At 41.2% G+C, this 14,201-nt stretch overlaps 1 long non-coding RNA gene across 1 annotated transcript; it reads left to right on the top strand.

The window, feature by feature from the left end:
* The first annotated feature begins 11,581 nt into the window (after positions 1–11,581).
* Positions 11,582–13,996, top strand: LOC308458977. Its single transcript, XR_013977799.1, has 3 exons — positions 11,582–11,702; positions 12,716–12,817; positions 13,920–13,996. It is a non-coding gene; the product is annotated as an uncharacterized lncRNA (long non-coding RNA).
* Positions 13,997–14,201: the final 205 nt, after the last annotated feature.

Raw genomic sequence — 14,201 nt, forward strand, 5'->3', positions numbered from 1 at the left:
GAGATTACGCTGAAACAAAGCATATGCAATTAGAATGAGGGTCACCGGGCTGATTGGCAACCTTAGTAAGAAACTGTACAAAGAAGTTGTTGTTATTTAACTCCAATTTTCCAGCACTGGAACATGTTAGGTGCTAAGAAAAAACAGGATTCATAAAAGTGTTGATTTCCATGGCATCGGAATATGTCTGGACTTGTTTTCATTAAGTGTAAACAGACTTTTTTATTTGCACTTCGGGAGTGGTATGTGAAAGGTTAAAAATAACAATAATTCATTACCTGGTTTTCCTTTGTTTTGTCTCCCAGAGAAACTTTAATTTGTGCCCTGGCTTACTTCTTATAGTACCCTCACAGTCCCAAAGACGAAGTTACTGAAAATTAATGAGCTGTGGCCATTCAGAAACCATCATGATCTCTCTCTCTCTCTCTGAGAATGGAGGAGGAATCCATTTCAAACAGGTTTAAACACAGAATCTGGTAGTGTTGACTCAATCAAGCTTTGCCTGCATCAGTGACTGGGCCTTGTTTTTAAAAATAAAGCCCAATTAAATATATAGAAACATATGCATATAATGTAGAGGGAGTCATCTCAAGCAATACCCTACTATATTTATGAAGCACAATTTTTTAAATATTAATACACAAGTATACACACACACACACACACACACACATATATATATACAATATGTGTATAATATAATAATGCATATAATTAATATGAGATAATTGTTTATATTTTTGGCAGTTTTTTTTTTAAAAACCACCTTGCTTTGTGTCAAGGTTAAAGATTTGTGTCAAGATTAAAGAAACAGGCAGGTATTAGAAGAAATCTGTGCAAATTAGCTCAACACCAAGATGTTCAGAAAATCCCATCCCTACACCTCTCAGCCAGAAACCCAGACTTGTGCAAAGTTGCTGTGTGTGTTTTGTGAGTGTGTTATTTATTGTTTGTTGAAAGGTGCATTGATACTTTTACTAGACAAGATTATCCACTTCCCAAAGATACATTTAGTGCTACAGCACATGCAGACAGTAAGTTTTAGTAGGTTTGGTTTTGAAAAAGAAAAGTTTATGGCACACTGAGGCTGTTCTTTGTCTTTCCTTTCTGTTTGCTCTCCTCTTTCCTATAGATCACTTCAGCTAGCATTTCTTTAACAGCCGCCCATCATAAAACAGTAACCCTAAGCAATGTCAGCTGCAGGATTAGATCAGGCTCTGCTAAGGACACTTTTAATATCACTGTGTTCACACCTCATTCCCTTGGGGGGAATGTCTGTATGCATAACTAGAGCCATTAGTTCCACCCAGGATTTCAGTTTTTGAATGTGGACAGATGATCAGGCAGGCTAGATGTTTCTGAATCATTATTCTCAACCTTTAGATAACATTGCATTTGCAAGAGAAATGGGATTTTATCTCCCTCTTTTTTCTTTTGCAAACTCAAGCTGGCTGCTGATTCAGTTTTAATGTGAAGCAAGTTACCTTCAGAATGGATGATTTGGTTGCACAAAGTGTATTCATGAATTTCCCTCCCTTCCTACATAGGTGCTCATGTATCAGGATGTTATTCATTGATCCTTATCTACCCCACTCCCTTTCTGTTCCTGTTAGCAAGTAGAATAGCTTTTACACATGTAAGTTGCAAAAGCAGGAATGAGTTCTCCGATAACGTGCCGTTCTCTCATGCCTCTTGTCCATTATTTTCTGGGAGCTATACTTTCATTTGTGTTGTGTTTCTGCACCTGTTGTGTTTTATGATGTTAGCTGTTGACTGCATGTGTATCTTAAAAATACCTTTCAGGCAGCCTGGACATGCACAGAATAGGAGATTTTGTATATAATAATAATGAGGGTGGAAGCTGCTGCTTTTGAAGTTTCAACAGAGTTCATTGCATGCATATGGTAACTCTACTTTCCCTGTTTGGGCATTCTAATCCCATCTCTCACTGCTTTACTTGTCACCCTTCAATGAGTTGGAAGCAAATGTCTGCAACAGGGAGCCAGCTTTGTTTAGGGTTCTAAATCACGCAGGGAGCCTTCACAAGCAGAAAAGACTCATGATCCAGCAGTCATCCCTCCAACTCAGGGGAAAATTATGGTGTCATGGAGGGGACAGAGTTAATGCACTCATCCCCATTCTGCCTCATTGTGTGAGGGATTGAATGCCTGACAGGGCTACTGAGGCACCTTTAAATTTAAGTCTTGGGCGTTTTCCAGGAACAAATCAAGTGCTTTGTACAGCATGATCCTCTACACCAGGAATGGGAAACCTGTGTCCCTCCAATGTTGCTTGATTAAAGGTAAAAGTAAAGGGACCCCTGACCATTAGGTCCAGTCGTGACCGACTCTGGGGTTGCAGTGCTCATCTCGCTTTATTGGCCAAGGGAGCTGGTGTTTGTCCGCAGACAGCTTCCAGGTCATGTGGCCAGCATGACTAAGCCGCTTCTGGTGAACCAGAGCAGCGCACGGAAACGCCGTTTACCTTCCCGCCGGAGCGGTACCTATTTATCTACTTGCACTTTGACGTGCTTTCGAACTGCTAGGGTGGCAGGAGCAGGGACCGAGCAATGGGAGCTAACCCCGTCGCGGGGATTCGAACCGCCAACCTTCTGATCAGCAAGTCCTAGGCTCTGTGGTTTAACCCACAGCGCCACCCACATCTCTGTTGCTTGAGTACAACTCCAATAACCCTTGACCACTGGCCATGTTGGCTGGAGCTGATGCAATTTGCCGTCCTGTCCTGTATTTTGCCAGAACAAAGGTGGCAACCCTCACCTATACAGTATCACAGGTTTGGAGGGTAGCTGTGGGCATCATCCAGACTGACCCGCCAAACCTATAACACTAGGAAGCTGCCTAATATCAATTCATACCCTTGGTCCATTTTGCTCTACACTGACTAGCAGTGGCTTTCCCAAGGCTTCAGACCAGGGTATTCCCATCCCTCCCTGGAGATTGAACCGAGAACCTTCCACATGCAAAGCTGATGCTGCACCAGTGAACTAAAGCCCTCCAGTCTGGCTGCCATTTTTCATCCTCCACAATGCCTTACCTGGGGCACGCTGTGTGCATAGGGGCAGGCAGGGGGTGGCAACTGACCCAAAATAGTGGAGAATATTCAAAGAAAATTCTGCAAAGAAAAATCTCAGACATTCTTAGAAAAAAAGTATCCTAAAAAATTTAATTCAGCTCTAGGATGAAGATATATGGCGCATTCAGAGGTGGAACTTTTTTTTGGGGGGGGGGTCATCCCAGCCAAGCCCTATTTCTGAAGCGTTTGTAATTCTCGAGTTGCAAAAAGCAATAAATGCTTGTTGTTTCAGTCTGAAATATAAAATCAGCCTAGTCTAGTGGGTGGGTAGTTGTTGTTTAGCCTTTTTTTGAAAAAAGCTTTTAATATAAGTCTTTTTTGTGTGTGTGGTAAAAGCAATTCTAGATGGAAAATATGAGTTTGGATAGTGCATTCACATTCCCCTTTGTCTGCACAGAATTGCTTCCCATAGTACAGCATTGTCTTCAAAGCTTTTGTCTAGCCTTGCTCTAAATAATAATGCAACTGTACAGCTGATTTGCTATCCTCTGTGCCGTATAACCAAAAAGAGCAGGTTCCTATAGCAGGATGTTTACTGGAAGGACAGATGGAATAGATATGATTGTATCTCTGGCTTTTGTCTTTTTATGGCACAAAGGAGAGGAAGACAAAGGAAGTGTCTGAGGTGGGGTAGGGAGGAGGAAGAGAAATGTTTGTTTAGCCAAAGCGTATACAACCGTGGAGAGATGCCCAAATGTTCTGAATTACATCGATTTGCCTGGATCTGTTCCAAAGATGCTAGGATGCTTCAATTGCCAGATCCAGCCACTGCAGCTTGGGAGAGTAGTTGATTTCCATTTTCAATACTTATTAGGATTTCTTCCCACGCACACCAGTGTAAACACTTGTCATCAGTGCTGGCAAAAGCAAGGGAGACTTCTAGAAAGGTGTGTGATTCAGAGGGGGTGGAAGCACATATTTTCCTAAATCTGGGCACTGTAGAAAGTCCAAGAGCTTGTGAGGTCTGGATATGTTTCAGCAGAGCAAGCGCTGAGAACAGCGGGGTTTTTTCACAGCTTTGGGTGTGTTTGCAAGGATATGAGAAATCAATGAGTGTTTCTTTTGCAGAAGATTATATAACCTGCCCGAGCCAGCTCTAAAATACATTTCACAATATTAAAGACACCCCTAATCTGACACATAAATCGCAAAGAACATCTGCCATTTCTCAATGGGGAAGCTATCTTTAAAAGAGGGTCTTTGGGGTGTCTGTTATATTCATTCATTGCAGAACAAAACAGTCCCTATATATCCAAAGCCTAAGCAAGCCCAGGCAGAATATCCTGACCTCATCTCCCCAAAGTCTCCATCAACCCCCACAAGCAATTAAAGTGAACCACCCCCAACAGAAAACCAAATGTATTAGCTGGAGAGAGAGGTCAAAGAAGCAGGTTTCCAACCACTTACTCAGATTTGTAGAGAAGAAAACCTGAATGCGCAAGCTTGACTCCAAAGAATAGCTATTTCTTGTTGAACATTATTCAACATGTATGGCAAGGGATTATTGTAAGTATGGTCCCTCCAGGTTTTTGGTTTTTTTTGTTATAAGTCTGAAATCCTGTAATTATTGGAAACATTGGAGGGGAAACTAGGAGCAATTGAGGGTCAAGTGTACTTTGGTCCCCCAAAATGGGGAAATGCTTTTCACATACCTCTTCCTTTTGTGGTGCTGGGGGGAAGCAGGTTTAGCTGTTTCCTCCATGCTATTTCACCCATAACAATCTCTTTCCTCATCCCCCTCATTCAAACTGCTGCTTGCTGTGTGATTACCATATGCACAGGCACAATCTGCAAATTTCACTGGGAAAATGGCACAGGGGGATGGGTTAGCCCGTTTTCTTAGTGCCATGGTTCTAATCAGATTCTCTGCCCCCTCTCTTACAGCAGCCAGAGACCCAACCCCACAGAGAGCCTCTGCCAATCAATGTAGAAAATTCTGGTTTCAATGGAGTCTGAACTAGTGCAAGCCATTTTCCTATGACTATTATCCTCTCCCAAACATCCAGTTTCAGGCTGATCACATCAATGAGAAACAGCCACTACACACATTCAACAACTGGACCAATTGCATTTTTATTGGGTGGGTATATGTGTTTTAGAAAACCTGTTCTTAGTGTTTGTTGCATTAAAAAGTATGTTTATGGTTATAAACTGAAATGTGACATATATATTTTTAATATAAATAAACAAATCTTCCCTAATTTTCATTCTTCAACCAATTTATGGCATGTTCCTGTGATGCACAGTGTAAGGCTTATGAAGCATCAATGTGTGTGTGTGTGTGTCTTCGCTGAGTGCCCCACAATGGCATTTAAAGTGTAATCATATGTAGCACATTACTAGCTCAGACATTTATGGTGCCATCGTACCCTGCCAATGTTGTCGTGCTTTCTCTTTGCCTTGCCGGAATTAAGTTACCTAATGTTGCATTATTCCTCTAAGTGGTTTAGTCCCACAAGTATGCAAAAACTTTATTCAGGCTGGTATGCACTACGTTCTATGTGCTTTCAAACATTTTTGTTGCCTTGTGCAAATCAGAAATGCTGGTGGATCCCCCCCTCCCCCACCAGTCTTAATATTAAAATTCCAAGACTGCAACACATAGGTGAAGCGTCTGTAGAGTACATTTCACATTTAAAGCCTGCTGTTGTTTATATGTCACAAAGATGCAAAGGAGCCTGGCAGGCCTTTGTTGGTAGCATTTTGCCATTCTCACTGCCTACATTTCTGCCAATTTTCTATATCCCATTCCAAAAAATACATCAAAATGTCATGGCTGATTTAAATGAAGTCTGCACAATCCAGGCAAACCAGGCCAAAAAAATGTATTTCTAAACTGCTACAATCCTGTTTATACCGGGATATTGTTACAAAAGATGGTGTCTATATGCTTTATTTTGATGGGGAAATCTCATGAAAATATGCAACACAAATTGGAATTAACCAGATGACTGCATGGTTTAATGTTAGGTGTAGTAAGTTCATTTGGTTTCATGGTTTTTGCAATTATTCAATAAGAGAATAATCCTTCAAATTGCTGTGCCAAGAAATAAGTGTGGAATGTAATAAGCTGAGTACAATGATAAGGTCTCTGAACCAAGTGATCAAAGTTGTGTTGTTTCCAGTTTGCAGAAGGGAATGGATGATCCCCTATGAATGGGTTGCTTATGTGTTTCATGGCTAACACATGTAGGGATGGGAAAGAAATTTCATTCACTCTACATTTGTAGGTGAATCTACCTAATTCAGAGTTTCTAAATATGTGAACTGAAGCACAGCCATCCTTTGAAATTTGCACTTCTCCAAATTTTGCAATGCAGTTCTATGGCAGATAATGTGCTCACAAATGTATACCAAGGTAAAATATGCATAAAAATGCATATATTAGTGGAAAAAAGCACACAAAAAGCAAAATATAAGGGGAAATTGCCTCAAAATGTGTATGCTGGGCAAATGACGATGTATGGAGGAACTGTCATGCAACTTGCTGAATTTGGTTGAGGACTTGTTTTCTTTTTAAAAAATAAGTCACAAATTGATGTGGAAATGTGAAGGACTCAACTTAAGAATGGAAAAATAAGGAACAAAGAAAAGCTGAAAATGGCAGATTTGTCCATCCCCACACTAATCATATCAGAAGTTGCTTGTTTCAAGTGGCAGCTGTTCTTGAATCCTACATGTTGTGCTTGGTTAAAATGTTCCCTCTGTAGTTAGCTCCCACATCCCACTGATCATATCAAGTGAAATCACCTGAACACATGCCTCCCCCTGTGCCAGGTGAGCATTCACGATGCAAAGATAAAACGAACACAAAGACGGGGGTACCGGTTATTTATTATTATCACATTTATTATGAATAAATTCATTGTGTGCTTTTCATATCGTGATTTTATGTTGTGAACCACCCTGAGATCTATGGGTTAAGGGCAGTATATAAATTTAATAGAAATAATAATAAAAATATCTCTGCATGGGCCTACCTGTATGTTAAGCTCCTCTATGGGTGCTGCTGGCCACCTCAGAAGAGGTGGGTGGGTGGCTGTCAGGGAAAGGGCTTCAATTATGATGTACTATCCCAGTTTGTTCCTGCCCTTTTTCTATAGACAACTTTATAAATACATCAAAACATAGTGGATTAAGTAAATTGAGTCTGCGCAATCCAGGGTATAAGAATACTTCTCAGTTGCCCCATTCCTGTTTGCCCTGGGATGTTGTTACACAATATGGTGTGCCTGTGCTTTAGTTTTGATGGGGAGAATATCATGGAAATATGCAGCATAAATTGGAATTAGCAAGTTGAACTACTCAGAGAGGTATTCCTGGACTCTACTTCATTGCCCTTTTGGTGCAAGACAAAGATTTCTTTTGTTTTTGTGTTTTATCCCAGGCCTTTTAGATTTAATTTTACCCCTCCTGATTGTGTTTATCTGGCTCTTAAGGTCTGGCTGCACTTTTAGTCTTTGCATTTTATGATCGTGTTGCCTGATCCTTTTTGTAAACTAAACCTGGAAATTTCTACAGAATAGGTGTATATATAATAAATAAATCCTATGGAGGCAGACTGTGACAAGAGGACTTGGGTGGGTGTGCGGGGAAAGACTGAATGAGTCGCTTTCATACCATGTTGAGAGCAGTTTTCACCACCAATGAGCCATCTAAGTTAGTGGAACCTTACATAACCTCTTATAATGGGATTTCTACTGATAAACAGCATTGCAGGACATTTTTGCCCAACATATGTCACAGATAGGGCACTGCTGTAGCTATATCAGTGCAAGACAGTCCGCAGTTACCCATATCGTTAGAAACAGTTGTTAAATTGGCTATGAGATTATGTGATTATGTGTGTGTGCCATATTGCAAACCCCAGTCTCAGAACAGTGTACAGCTCTGTTTGTGCAGACGTTTCCATGTTTTGAGTGGAATTGCTAAATCTCCATTGAAAAAATTATATTAGCAGAAAGGCAGGAAACCCTTGGGTCTCTTGCAAAGGATGTCAATAGCTATAGGAGAGAATGAGGACCTAAGTACCTAATATATAAGAATGGATGGAACCAGACATTGAAGGTCCTTATTTTTCTCCCAACAGCTGTTTCAGGAGGGGCAATAAAGGAGATGGGGATGTGTTTAATCCTTTCCCTGTCTCTGACTCCCACCCACTCAGCAGCATTGCTCTTCCAAACTCATGAATCCTGCTGAGATTACCCAACCTATCATTCCCAAGTTTCTTTGCGGGAAGCCATGCTAGTGAAAGTGGTGTAAAACCTATATGCATTTGTAGTGTAGAGATATCGTTCCCCCTTGTTTTTGAACAATCTCTGTCATTGCTCTTAGACAGAGACAGTGCAAGTGCAGACTCCAAAGTCTATTCATTTTATGCCAGAACATACATGCAATTTTGTATGCATACTTATTTCTAGAGAATATGTGCAAACAATGGCTTTCTAGGTTTGGGTCCTCTGAAGGTTGTGAGTCATGTCTTAGACAGACTAATCTAAACACAAACTTTCACACTTCACATGGATGTCTCTTCCATGTTCTTTATCTGTTATGTTTGCATAGCTAGAACATTTCCTGATTGTGCCCCTCCCCTAACCCAGCCATTTGGGGGCACCTGATAGCTTTCATCTCCAGGGCACCATAAATCCCAGGCCCTACCAGGGGGAACCATATGCACACCAAAATGACAAGTAAAAGCCACTTTGTAGAAACAGGATGACATCAAAAAATTGCCTGAAGTCTGGATCACATAATCATAGCTGTCAACTTACAGATTTGAAAATACAGTGGTGCCCCGCAAGACGAATGCCTCGCAAGACGGAAAACCCGCTAGATGAAAGGGTTTTCCGTTTTTGAGTTGCTTCGCAGGACGAATTTCCCTATGGGCTTGCTTCGCAAGACGAAAATGTCTTGCGAGTCTTGAGATTTTTTTTCGCTTCCCCCCCCCCTTTATCTAAGCCGCTAAGCCTTTAATAGCCTTTTAGCAGCTAAGCCGATAAGCCGATAAGCCTTTAATAGCCGCTAAACCGCTAATAGCGCCAATCCGCTAAGCCGCTAATAGGGTTGCTTCGCAAGACGAAAAAACCGCTAGACGAAGACACTCGCGGAATGGATTAATTTCGTCTTGCGAGGCACCACTGTAAGGGACCACCAGCCTCGAAAATAAGGGATCAGCAGCCAAAATAAGGGATTTTGCGAGCACAGGTATGTTCAACTTCTGAGCCCCTCCAAGCCAAAGGCAGAAAGCCCAGCCAGCAGCCAAACGAAGCCTCAAGTGGTGGTTCCCACAGCGCAGCAACCCAGCAAAGGGGATGCAGGAAGGAAAACCACCGTCACCTCTCCGCTGGGAAGCGCTGAGCAAAGGCGAGTCCCCAGGCAATGCGGCCGATTTGATCGGCACAAGGCATGCAAACTCCACCCCCCCCCCAGTCGTTCTTAGACTCCTTATTGGGTGAGCAATGCAGCCAAGCAACACAGTTGGAGCCTCCCTCCTCCCTGGCCGGCAGGGAGGGAGGGAGAGGAGCTGCTTCCTTTGAAACCTGGGAAATTTAAGGGACACCATCAATAAGGGACAGCAGCGGGACACGGCGCTGGGATAAGGGACTTTCCTGCCAAATAAGGGAAGGTTGACAGCTATGCACGTAATTGATTCTTGAGAGTCAAGGTGAGACTATTTATCTATTGCATTTATATACTGCCTTTCTACCAAGGCACCTAGGTGGTTAGGATGACTACATCTTTAAGGTGAGGGGGAGCCTGATATCAACACTGTGTATCTTTCTACCCTTCCATTTCTCCCTGATTAATTTAACATCAGCCACACGACCTACCATTGGTCTTCCATGTAATATTTAAAACATCATCAGGCACTGGCACTCTGAACAGTGGTACAGCTAGATAATTTTAGATTTGTGCAGCAAGGTAATTTTAGCCTCTGGAGGTAATTGTGTTATGGGAGTCCCATCGTTAGGTAGAACTGTGTATATTGCTTCACTTATTTCAAAATACAGTAAGCCAGCCTTGCTGAATTTGGAGAAATGGATTTCTCCCATTCTGCTAAATGGTCCTCCTAGACTCCTGCCTGAACTCCTGAAGGCACTACTGATTCTGAATGCAAATATTCAACACCACACCCATCTATTAATTCTCACAGCTCAGAAGAATGAATGAAGATGGGGTGCTTTGCAGGTGATGATGAGCCAGGGATGACAAGTGTAATGATATGGAAGTGCTTCTCAGAAATTTAATTTCCTACGAAATAATTCTTCTCCCACGATAGCAACTTTTTTTTGTCTATTAGATATTCTGACAGGAAACTCTGAAAGTACACTAATAATTGTCTGTTCCTGATGCGCTTCATGAGTCTCAACAAAAAAATTCTAATGTTAATCCATCTGCTGACTAGGGATTGGTCTTGTTTAGCAACAAATGACATGTTTATAATTTAATTGGATGATGATTACTGTAATGATGATGATGTCTGGTCATCCAATCCCAATCCTTTATCCAATCTAAATCTGCAAATAAATCACTTTTATGCAAGCCTATTATCCATAACATTGTTTGGTATGCCTGCTTCCTTCCAAACTTGATATTTGTGTTGCTTTCTTTTTCATAATTTGGACTGTCTTGATGTGAAGCAAGAGGGAGTCCATGGACAGATGGATAATAGTCAGATCTGGGGCGAGCAATATGATCAAAGCCATGAACAGTCACTTTATAAAGCATGTAACTCCCATTGCTAAACCCAAGTGTCTTTTAAAACATTCTCCCCGATTCAGTAATACAGCGCTAGAGCTTGGTAAGGTTTTCTCAATTCACTTCTCTTTTTTTTTGAATAATCTTTGGCAAAGCTTATTCTTTTACTGAAGTGAAAGGGGAAGTTCTGTTGTGCAGAATCTCCATGTGGGCATTGGAATACAATCAATCAATCAATCAATCAATCATAATAATAATAATTATTATTATTATTTATACCCCGCCCATCTGACTGGGCTTCCCCAGCCACTCTGGGTGGCTTCCAGAGCCACCCATTAAAATACTGTAATACACCAAACATTAAAAGCTTCCCTAAACAGGGCTGCCTTCAAATGTCTTCTAAAAATCTGGTAGTTGTTGTTCTCTTTGACATCTGGTGGGAGGGCGTTCCACAGGGAGGGCGCCAATACCGAGAAGGCCCTCTGCCTGGTTCCCTGTAACTTGGCTTCTTGCAGTGAGGCTTTGTGTTAGAGCAACTTGGTACCTGCTTTCAAAGCATACTTGCATGATCATGGGTGTGGGTGGATGTAGACATTTGCTTTTGCATTTAAATGAAACAATCTCCCAAATTTGCAGCAGGTGTCAGATACTGTGCTAGAGAACAAATATCTGCACAAAATGCCATGCATGTGGAACTCCTGCAAGCCAACACCCCCACTGATTACTAGCAGTTACTGGCTTTGTTCAGGGGGGAAAAACTAAGCTCTGGGTTTTTCATTACAGGAATGAATCTAGGCATCTGGTGGTGTACCTACGAGTCCTATCATCCTTAACCATGGCTATGCTGTTTGAGACTGATGAAAGTTGGGGTCCAACAACATCTGGAGGGCCACAGCTTCCCCATCCCTCCGGTACATTTTAGATGGTCATTGGCAGGTTAAAAAATGATTGCATTAAAAAACGTTATTTTAACTAGGTAGTGCCTCTTCCAAGAGATGGTTTTCTTTTTCAAAAGTTTTCATTCTACTAGGCATTGACTTACATTAACTGTCTCCAGATCTGTATCTCCAGGATACCCCTGACCTTTTAAAAACTAAATGCCACAACCTTATCATCTTAGATTAGATATCAATTTGGCATCACATTGGTATATCACTGGCCAGCCTTCAACATAAATACTGTACGTACGAGACAAACCCATATTTTTTCATTTTTTTGTAATCTGTTCAAAATCCTTCATTTTAAGGCCTTGGATAAAAGTGATTACAAATGAACTTTTTGAGATACGCCAAAATATAATGGACAAAAACTCATCCAGAATATATGCATGGCTTACATTTCCAGAGAATATATAACACTATGGTCTAATTTATTGATTTTATTTTTATTTATAACCCAACTTTCTGTCACAAGACAATTCACAAACCTCTCAAATGTCAGTGTAAAATCAGCATTAAAATATAAGTCACCAGCTCATTGCAAAGCCTAATAACATTTTAAACAGTTTTCTAAAGGAGAAAAGAGAACAGGATCTTTCCTGGGGGAAGAGTTCAACAAAACAGGTTGAACAAAGAAAACTGCCTTATACCAAGCCAAACCACTGATCCATCTAGCTCAGTAATGTCTCCACTGACTGGCAAGTCTTTCAGGCAAGAGTCTTTTCCCGGCAAAGAGGCAAAGGGATTCAACCTGGGACATCACACATACAAAGTATATGCACTATTGTTATGGCCTTTCTCAAAAAGCTGTGGCAATTGCCAACATCTCTGCTCCCTGTAACTGGTACTCGAAGTTTGTATTATGAGCAGAGTCAACACTGGGATGTTGATATTCATTATGTGCATTAAGATATCCTGGCATTTGAACAATGTTGATTGAACTGAGCAATAATTGGCACAATCTGTTTCTGGCACATGTGTCTTAGGTACACCGACACAGTCAAGTGGTTCCTATATCATCCCTGCTACAGTATCACAGATATCATGTATTATGCTGGGCGTGTCTTCTGTCTTCCTTGGAGCAGAAGGTAAGATCTACTTCTCTGAAGGGTTGGGCCTTTTCTAGTGAAGGTTGGGTTGAGGTATCTAACTGAAGGACAAACCAAAACCATGTCAGAGGGGAAAGCTGGGGGGTCAGTTCCAAAAAGAAGTTCCAGACAGGTATAGCAGGTGTTGAGAGAAATGTAGTGGAGCTAGTAGACCAAGGAACCAGGAAGAAAACAGGTCAGGAAGAGCGGGGATAGAAAGATGAAGAGAAATGGATTCTGTGAGGTACATATCTCAAGTGCTTTGTGGAAATAAGAAAGGGCAGTGGCCAGTCTTAAGAGAAACAGGTCATGAGACCATGAGGTGATACTACTGTTTGGACCTGCAAAGGCCTGTTGTTTTCTTAACAGCTTCAGTGGCTCAATGAGTACAGCATCTCCAAAGAAAGTCTAAAGTTTGAGTCTACCACTTTTGTGGGGTTTTTGGGAAACCCATGACATTGCCATTTTCAGTGTTGGAACCTAAGTGAAGACAGGATATACAGTTGACTGCATCTGTCCCATCCAACTCTATGATTCTATTGGTCTTACTCTTATCTTATGAGGCTCCACACATTCAGGAATGGTGGACCTGCCATCCTCCAGATGTTGAATTCCAGCTCCCATCACCTCCAGGTCAAAAGGTTAGGAATAATGGGAGTAGAAACACAATGACAACTGGAGGGAAACCTTTCCCAACCCTGGTTAAATTAATGCATGGCAGAATATAATAGCTTCCTGTATTTAGGTTGTAGTCCTAAGTACATTGAACAGGAAGTTATTTGCCATTGAACTCCTTGGGAATTAACATGTTTAAGACTGGGTTGTTTAAAAATATCACTTGTTTTAGGTAAGGCTATCATCATAATCTCACTTCCTATTCTGTTTCATGGAGTTGAACATCTATCAAACACACACTCATTATTGTGGCCAAGGGAATAGTGAAAAGAAACTGAGTTCTCACATTGTTCCATACCATGCTGTATTATCCTGAGAGAAGAAGCATTTTTTAAAAAGATACTTCTATCATCCCTTTGTGAATGTCTGCAACATGCCTCATTGAATGATGTGTCCTAAATTAAGAATATTGTTTCTTCTGTTTCAGAGGAATTCCATGAAGCTAAGTTGAATGCCATCATATGTCTGAACACTCAAGAGATGTTCAGAAAGCTTGCACTGGGGATAAAACTGGTATTTGAAAGGTGGGGGCATCAAAAATAATTATGCCAGGAAAACTTGAAATGCTATTACTTAAGTGTTGTACTTTTGGACAGCCTGGAAGGTATTGAACGATTTACTGCCCTGGAGGAATTCCTTGCATTGAGATATTGTAGAGATTCTGAAGTTGGTAATTGCTAAGTTTATTCAGCAAAGTTAAGATTGGACT

Source organism: Podarcis pityusensis (genome assembly GCF_964106645.2).
Source record: "Podarcis pityusensis genome assembly, chromosome: 12".
Taxonomy (NCBI): Eukaryota; Metazoa; Chordata; class Lepidosauria; order Squamata; family Lacertidae; genus Podarcis; species Podarcis pityusensis.